Source organism: Cetorhinus maximus, chromosome 16 (genome assembly GCF_964194155.1).
Source record: "Cetorhinus maximus chromosome 16, sCetMax3.hap1.1, whole genome shotgun sequence".
In the NCBI taxonomy this organism is placed as follows: domain Eukaryota; kingdom Metazoa; phylum Chordata; class Chondrichthyes; order Lamniformes; family Cetorhinidae; genus Cetorhinus; species Cetorhinus maximus.
In genome coordinates this window covers 73180929-73190423 of record NC_135894.1, presented here as the reverse complement: position 1 = coordinate 73190423, position 9495 = coordinate 73180929, and the positions used below count along the sequence as shown (strand labels likewise).

Sequence of the window (9495 nt, the reverse complement as noted above, 5' to 3'; positions counted from 1 at the left end):
AATGGAGTCAAGATATCAAGAAATGAGTTCCGTGGGACAGGAACAGGCTGACACGATCGGTCTGCCGGGACAGTCCTGTTTGTGGAATTTGGGTAGGAGGTAGAAGCGGGCCATCCGAGGTTGGGACACTATCGGGTTGGAAGCTGTGGAAGGAAGATCTCCAGAGGAGATGAGGTCAGTAACAGTCCTGGAAACAATGGCTTGATGTTCAGTGGTGGGGTCAAGATCCAGGGGTGGGGTAAGAGGTGTTGAAGGTGGTGATATTATCTAAGAAATGTGCTAAGAGTTCATGTTTCGAGTGCATATGACTCTTCTGAAGAGAAATGCTTCCTGGTTCCTCCGGTTCGGGTATAACCTAGTTTCAACTGGTTTTTCCTTTATGGGCTGGACACACCCTGTGTGAAGGTTAGTTTCTGGCTGTGTCGCTAGTCCTGGAAAATGACTGATTCAAACATTTTCGTTTTTCACATATGTAGTGGGGCGTGGTTTATGTAGCAATTTCCCCCTCTCACTTTAGACAGCATCATTCTCACTGTAAAACTTATCAGTTTGCTCGGAACTCTTTCTTCCCACCATCCCATCCACACATTGCTGACTGCAAGCAGGAGGATTGCCTGTCTACGAATGGTTCACCAAAAGTAAGGAGGTTTTGTTTCCCATTTCTAACAAGTCGATGTCTTGTAGTTAGTTAACAGCGGATCCTCAATTGTAAAAATGAATGTAAAAATATAATGGCGTTAGTGCGCAGTTTTGAATTAATCTCAATGCTGGCGATATTGTAGCAACTGCATTTAGCAGGTATCAAACTGTAAAACTTGACTAATAACATACAACATTCTGGATTAACTTGTTACACATTAGCATTTTCACACAAGTAAATGTACTCCCACAAACAAAGCTCTGAACAGTTTACATCAGTTAATTCAATAGAGGAGAGTTAACGAATCGCGAATAAAATTTCGTGGAAAACTGATGTTAAATCGGTCGTAGAATGAACAATTGGCCTATAGTTGTGATTGTAAATATTTTAAAAATGTTGTCAAAGTTAGGGAGTTAAAAGGGAGAATAGACCGTCAACGCGCAATGAGAATGGTTGACCTGTTTTTAAGTTTGAAATTGCGTATGAAATGGAGGCATTTAAACGAAGGGTTCAAAGGTGGTTGTTGAAACATTATTCATTGCAGTTTTGTTCATTGACAATTTCAAAAACCTTGGCTGGTCAGTTCGATCAAGTAAATGGACAAGTGGTAACCCCGGTAAGAGGGGCTTCTGTCTCTGTTACATGTTGAAGCAGTAATTGTTCCCTTGCGCTGTTGGGTACGAGCTGAATGTTCCCCATTTGCCTCTGAGTCACAAGGTTCGATCCTAGGTTTATGAATCTGCCAGGAATTAATGCACATTGGAGGTCAGCGTGAATTTTGTGCTGTTTTGTTGGAACTCCAGCCTACCTCATGTATCCTGGGTAACCATGTGTACAGAGGCTGTCGAGACTGCAGTGAACCTGGTGTCTGAGTTTTCTAGATGGTAAGTTCCAGGATGTGGTCACTTGCCAGCCCTTGTTTTAGGTGTCTGGTCACCTGCCGCCCTTGCTTTAGAAGGTGTGTGGTCACCCAGCAGCCCTTGCTTTAGAAGGTGTGTGGTCACCCGCCAGCCCCTGCTTTAGAAGGTGTGTGGTCACCCGCCAGCCCCTGCTTTAGAAGGTGTGTGGTCACCCAGCAGCCCTTGCTTTAGAAGGTGTGTGGTCACCCGCCAGCCCCTGCTTTAGAAGGTGTGTGGTCACCCGCCAGCCCCTGCTTTAGAAGGTGTGTGGTCACCCGCCAGCCCCTGCTTTAGAAGGTGTGTGGTCACCCGCCAGCCCTTGCTTTAGAAGGTGTGTGGTCACCCGCCAGCCCCTGCTTTAGAAGGTGTGTGGTCACCCGCCAGCTTCGCTTTAGAAGGTGTGTGGTCACCTGCCAGCCCCTGCTTTAGAAGGTGCAGGAGGTGAAGAAGTGATGATCAGCAGACATGGGCAGGAGGAATACACAAGTAGTGCAAGAATCCTCTCAATCATCGGCACTCACTAACTGGTTTGCAGTTTGAATACCAGGGAGGGGTACCATTACTTGGAGGAATTCAGTAAGATCCAAATTTCACTGCACACTGGGGAAAATGAGTAGAAATGCAGTGGTAACAGAAGATCTGTTAGTTAGTGGTATAGGCAGATGTTTATGTAACCGTAAATGTAATTCCCCGTGGTATGCTGCCTCCCTGGTGTCAGGGTAAAGGCTATCACTGAGTGAATGTGGGAGGTTCGTGAGGGGGAGGGAAACAGCAAAAGGTCATGGTCCATGTTGGAACCAATGCCATAGGGAGAGAACAAGGTGGATTTACAGCTAATGGGGTCTTGTGCTCAACTTCATTTTTAGCCCCGCCCCATCACCACCCCACGCCCCCAGACTCAACCCAAGACTATAGGACATTGGTTATTTCACTATTATTTTCACAGTCATATAACTTCTTCTGCAGACTATCATATAACCTCAGTCCTTGCCACTCAATCAAAAAAACCTTGTGCTTCTAATGAGCTGATACAACTTAAAACGTGTACGCAAATTATTATGACACAGCCGATGTTAAAGGCTGAGTTGTTCAAATCCCAGGGGGAAACTTGAAAGAACTGTCATAACCCATTTTTACAATTTGTATGTTTCGAGGTGCAGGCTTTGAATTCAGCAGTAATAAGACCACCGAGTCTCGAGAGGTTTTTATAAAACCAAATTAAACATTTATTAATACAAGAAAGATTGTAAGCGCAGACAAATGTCTACAAAATTACTACTATAATAACTACAAAAATTCCCTCATTAATCATACTCTCAGTTACAACCCCGTTAAGGCAACAGTAAAACACACAGATTTAAACAGAGTCCTGGCAAAGCACATCCTGGACAGTCGCAGTCAAAATGAATTTCTTTCAGCTCTGGGTCCTTGCAGACAGACTTGAGGCTTTCAGGCTGGAGGCTTTAGATCTTAGAATCCTTCCTCCTTTTACAAACAGCTTTCTCTTCCTTCATACATATTTGCCTCTTTGAATGCAAATTCTCATTGCCACTGGGTTTTTTTTTAAACTTTAAATCTTCTAGCAATAAAACCCTTTCATAATACCCACTTTGCTAGTAAGCTTTAAAAAAAATAAACATACTGTTTCTGAGCTTCATTTGGTTATGTGTAACATTTCACCTGCTCTTTTGGATGGTCTATTTAAAAATGCAAATTTCCGCCTTTACACCTCACCTTCTATTTTCCTATGTTTATCTGATTACCATTTCAAACATACTTCTCTTCTATACATTAAAGCCTCTGGACCAGCTGCCTTTAATCCAAATAAGACACACACACACAAACACAGACACCACTAAACTCTAAATAATTTAAAATGATTTTCAATAACATTATAGACATTATGTCTTCTTAACAAAATGTGCGCTGCTTTGCTCTCGTGGCGCAATTGGTTAGCACGTGCTATATTAATGGCAGGATTGAGGTATGTGCAATGCCGAGTTCAAGCCAAACCTAGAAGAACAACTGTTGAGCAGCTCATGTGAGAAAAGCATGAGCTTTTAACTGGCTGTGGAACGGGACACCGTGCAATCTCAAGCAATAAAATAATTTAATTGGAAGGGACCAATTTCTGTAAATTGAGAACGAATTTGTCTCGGTTGGAGCATCTCAACTATCAACATAAATGCTGCAAATATTCAGCAGGTGAAGCAGCTTCTCATAGAGTCATAGTCATGAAGTTATACAGCACAGAAACAGACCCTTCGGCCCATCATGTATGTGCCGGCCATCAAGCACCTACCTATTCTAATCCCATTTTCCAGCACTTGGCCCGTAGCCCTGTATGCTATGGTGTTTCAAGTGCTCATCTAAATAATTCTTAAATGTTGTGAGGGTTCCTGACTCTACCACCCGCTCAGGCAGCGTGTTCCAGATTCCAACCACCCTCTGGGTGAAAAAAATCTTTCCTCAAATCCCCTCTAAACCGCCTGCCCCTTACCTTAAATCTATGCCCCCTGGTTATTGACATCTCCGCTAAGGGGAAAAGTTTCTTCCTATCTACCTTGTCTATGCCCCTCATAATTGTGTATGCCTCTATCAGGTTCCCCCCTCAGCCTTCTCTGCTCTAAGAAAAACAACCCTAGCCTATCCAGTCTCTCTTAATAGCTGAAACGCTCCAGCCCAGGCAACATCCTGATGAATCTCCTCTGCACCCTCTCCAGTTCAATCACACCCTTCCTGTAGTGTGGCAACCAGAACTGCACACAGTACTCCAGCTGTGACCTAACTAGCATTTTAAACAGCTCCAATAAGACCCTCCTGTTCTTATATTCTATGCCTCTGCTAATAAAGGCAAGTATCCCACCTGCCTTCTTAACCACCTTATCTACCTGTACTGCTGCCTTTGGGGATCTGTGGACATGCACACCAAGGTCCCTCTGATCCTCTGTATTTCTGTAGAGAGAGAAACAAAGGCAGGTGGTGTGGGCCGGAGGGTCGTCATCATGTAATCTCCTGACTAGTGGGCTCCAGGTTAATTTAACTGGTGCAAAAACAGAAACAGAAATACCTGGAAAAACTCAGCAGGTCTGGCAGCATCGGCGGAGGAGAGCACAGTTGACGTTTCGAGTCCTCATGACCCTTCAACAGAACTAAGTAAAAATAGGAAAGGGGAGAAATATAAGCTGGTTTGGGGAGGGGGGGGGTGGTGTTGAGACAAGCAGCCAGTAATGGGTGGGGATAACCAAAGAAAGCCACAGAGAAAAGGACAGAGAGGTGTTGAAGGTGGTGATATTATGTAAAGGAATGTGCTAGTTAAGAGTGGAAAGCAGGACAGATAAGGTACAGATAGCTCAAGTGGGGGTGCAGGCAGAAACCGATCGTGTCAGGCCTGTTCCTCCCCCACGGATCTCATTTCTCATTATCTTGACTCCCTTCTCTCTCCCCTTGTCCATTCCCTTCCCACCTACATCCATGATTCCTCTGACACCTTACGTCACATTAACAATTTCCAGTTCCCTGGCTCCAACTGCCTCCTCTTCACCATGGACGTCCAATCCGTCTACCCCTCCATCCCCCATTGGGATGGTCTGGCGGCTCTCCGCTTCTTCCTCGAACAGAGGCCCGAACAACCCCCATCCACCACTACTCTCCTCCATCTGGCTGAACTTGTTCTCAAACTGAACAATTTCTCTTTTAACTCCTCTCACTTCCTCCAAATAAAAGGTGTGGCTATGGATACCCGCATGGGCCCCAGCTATGCCTGTCTCTTTATGGGGTACGTGGAACATTCCTTGTTCTAGTCCTACTCTGGCCCCCTCCCACAACTCTTTCTCTGGTACATCGATGATTACTTCGGTGCTGCTTCATACTCTCGTCGGGACCTGGAAAAATGTATTAACTTTGCTTCCAATCTCCACCCCTCCATCATTTTCACATGGTCCATCTCTGACACTTCCCTTCCCTTCCTTGACCTCTCTGTCTCAATTTCTGGTGATAGACTGTCCACCAATATCCGTTACAAGCCCACCGACTCCCACAGCTACCTCGACTACAGCTCCTTACACCCCGCTTCCTGTAAGGACTCCATCCCATTCTCTCAGTTCCTTCGCCTCCGTCGCATCTGTTCTGATGATGCCACTTTCAAAAACAGTTCCTCTGACATGTCCTCCTTCTTCCTTAATCGAGGTTTTCCACCCACGGTGGTTGACAGGGCCCTCAACTGTATCCAGCCTATCTCCCGCGCATCCGCCCTCACGCCTTCTCCTCCCTCCCAGAAACATGATAGGGTCCCCCTTGTCCTCACTTATGACCCCACCAGCCTCCGCATTCAAAGGATCATCCTCCGCCATTTCCGCCAACTCCAGCATGATGCCACCACCAAACACATCTTCCCTTCACTCCCCCTGGCGGCATTCCGTAGGGATCATTCCCTCCGGGACACCCTGGTCCACTCCTCCATCACCCCCTACTCCTCAACCCCCTCCCATGGCACCTTCCCATGTGACCGCAGAAGATGCAACACCTTCCCCTTCACTTCCTCTCTCCTCACCATCCAAGGGCCCAAACACTCCTTTCAAGTGAAGCAGCATTTCACTTGCACTTCCCTCAACCTAGTCTACTGCATTCATTGCTCCCAATGCGGTTTCCTCTAAATTGGGGAGACCAAATGCAGACTGGGCGACCGCTTTGCAGAATACCTTCGGTCTGTTCACAAGCATTACCCAGACCTCCCTGTCGCTTGCCATTTCAACACTCCACCCTGCTCTCATGCCCACATGTCTGTCCTTGGCTTGCTGCATTGCTCCAGTGAAGCTCAGCGTAAACTGGAGGAACAGCACCTCATCTTCCGACTTGGCACTTCATAGCATTCTGGACTGAATATTGAGTTTAACAATTTTAGATCTTGAACTCTCTCCTCCATCCCCACCCCCTTTCTGTTTCTTCCCCATCCTTTTTGTTTTTTCCAATAATTTATATAGATTTTTCTTTTCCCACCTATTTCCATTATTTTTAAATGTATTTCCACCCATTGTTTATCTCTACCTTTTAGCACTTTTAGTATTCCCCCACCCCCACTAGAGCTATCTGTACCTTATCTGTCCTGCTTTCCATTCTTAATTAGCACATTCGTTTAGATAATATCACCACCTTCAACACCTCTCTGTCCTTTCGTCTGTGACTTCTTTTGGTTACCTCCACCCATTACTGGCTGCTTGTCCCAACAACCACCCCCCTCCCCCCACCCCCACCCTCTTAAACCAGCCCATATTTCACCCCTTTCCTATTTTTACTTAGTTCTGTTGAAGGGTCATTTGGACTCGAAACATTAACTGTGTTCTCCTCCGCCGATACTGCTAGACCTGCTGAGTTTTTCCAGGTATTTCTGTTTCTGTTTTTGTTTTGGATTTCCAGCATCCGCAGTTTTTTGCTTTTAATTTAACTGGTGATTCTCTTTAATCTCTGTCCCTGTCCTTACGCTGGAGTTTTTAAAAAAGAAAGAATGAAATGCAATAATGCTTTGAGAAATCCAGTGGTTGTGAAAAAGTGCAATACAGCCAATAAAGTACTGTTGAGTCACGGCCACTATTGCACACAGGAAGCTCCCACAAACAACACATGACCTTTACCGGATAACCTGCTTTTGTGACGCTGGTTGATGAACCTTTCATCCTCTTTGGATAGAGCAGCAGTGTGAAAGAACTGGAAGGTTGTTCATGTAATGCTGCTACTCCCCCTGCTGTCATTTGGGGACCCTGCACCACAGCAAGGTGTGTTTCAATGTAAATCTGCCCCTGCTGTTGGCACCAATCTGACGCACACCCACCATCCAGCGAGCTGAATAATTGTATCAACTATATGGTATCTCATTGCTTTTACATGCTGTGGGTCCTTATCAAGTAGAGAGAGGCATCTACATTCCATTCTCACACAAGCTGTTCTTCAAAAAGAAACTTCAAGGTCTTGTCCAATTTTGCTGTGAGCAAACTCTTTATAACTTGACATGAATTCTCTCTCTTTTCTATACTGAGCCTTATTCTAATTTTTGTCATTTTACCATTCTACTAAGAAGGGTATCTAATAAAGTCATGTTAGTAAACCACAATATTAGATTTTAGTTTCTAATAATAAAGCTAGATTTTAACAATTAGTGTTCTTGTTAGTAACCTCCTTATAATCTTACAGAAGGTTTTAGATTCTTAGACTTGGGGACCAGTTTGGGGTGGGGGTGAGTCATCTGCAGAAGGTGAAGGATTGCATCTGAATAGAACTGGGACCAATGTTCTTTCTGAGAGGGTCACTAGTACTGTTGGGGCAATGAAAATAATTTGACAGGGGAAGAAGAAGAAAGAGGCAGCAATGAGATCAGAGGATCGAAATAGAAACAGCAGTTAAATTAGAAACGTCTCAAATTGTAGGGACAAGATTGAGGAAAACATCAAAAGAGATGAAGGAGATATTGAATTATATGTACATCAATAACCACTGTTTAACTAAAGGTTGGAGCAGGCAAGGCACAATTTGTCACATGGGATAATGACATGGTTGCATTCATAGGGGCATGACTCAAATAAGGCTAACAACAGATTCTCAATATTCTTGGTTACCAATTATTCAGGAAGGAAAAGGGGAGTGTGTGTGGCTATTAAGGACAGTGTTATAGTTCTAAATGGAAAAGACTATACTAAACGGTTGTGGGACTGAATCCATTTGGCTTAAGTTAAAGAACAGAGGGGGAAGTGTCACATTGATGGGAGATTCTTTTATAAAGTTCCAAACAGTCTGAAGGTGATGAGGAAATGTCAAAGCTGTATAACAAAAATAGAATTATAAATTAGGAGATTTTACTTACCCTAACATAGACTGGAAAAATCATAATACCAAGAGTAGAGAAAGAAATGGCTTTATAAGGAAAACTTCCTTTGTTAATATGTCTCCAGGCCAACAAGAAAGGAAGCAGTATTTGATCTCGTTCTTGAAAATTAATAAGGGTAAACATGGAATGTGTTACAGTAGGTGAACATCGAGCCACCAGTGACTTCAACATAATTACGTTTAGAGTAATTATGCAAAGACCCAAAAATATCAATAGTAAAAGTGCTATTTTACTTGGGAAAGAGCTAATTTCAGTGATTTTTAGGGGCATAGGTGTATTGGAAAAGGCTATTCCAGTCAAAAGCAGTAGTACAGTAATAGAAGGTGTGCAGGGAAGAGTTGGTTCAGGCACAAACCAGGCATATTTCTTCAAAAGAAAAACTTAGAGCATACAAAAGTAATGTGCACTGAATGTCAAAGGAAATAAGATTTAAAATCAAGCAGAAAAATGTCAGGAGCAACATTCAGTTTAATAACCAGGAAGATTGTGGCGAGTACAGGAAGGAACTGAAAAGGTTGACGCAGGAGAGAGAGAGTTTCTTTTTTAACTGATTCCTAGGATGTGGGTGTCGCTGGCTGAGCCAGCATTTATTGCCCATCCCTAGCTGCTCTTGAGAAGGTGGTGGTGAGCTGCCTTCTTGAACCGCTGCAGTCCATTGGTGCAGATCCATTCACATTGCTGTCAGGGAGGGAGTACCAGGATATTTACCCAGCGACAGTGAAGGAACGACGATATACTTCCAAGTCAGGATAGTGTGTGGCTCAGATGGGAACTTCCAGGTAGTAGTGTTTCCAAGTGTCTGCTGCCCTTGTCCTTCTAGATGGTAGCGGTCGTGGGTTTGGAAGGTGCTGTCTAAGGAGCCTTGATGAGCTCCTGTTGTGCATCTTGTAGATGGTGCACACTGCTGCTGCTGTGCGTCGGTGGTGGAGGGACTGAATGTTTCTGGTTGCAGGCTGCTTTGTCCTGGACGGTGTCGAGCTTCTTGAGTGTTGTTGGAGCTGCACTCATCCAGGCAAGTGGTGAGTATTCCATCACATTCCTCACTTGTGCCTTATAGATGGTGAACATGTTTTTGGAGT

The 9495-nt window shown here is 44.4% G+C and overlaps 1 protein-coding gene across 1 annotated transcript in view; it reads left to right on the top strand.

Annotated features, from left to right (window-relative positions):
* The first annotated feature begins 536 nt into the window (after positions 1–536).
* The window catches only part of LOC144691695 (NXPE family member 3-like), a 64291-nt gene continuing 55332 nt past the window's right edge, over positions 537–9495 (top strand). Inside the window, exon 1 of the mRNA XM_078560051.1 lies at positions 537–638. The gene's annotated coding sequence lies outside the window, so the exon portion shown is untranslated. The remainder of the gene's footprint in view (positions 639–9495) is intronic.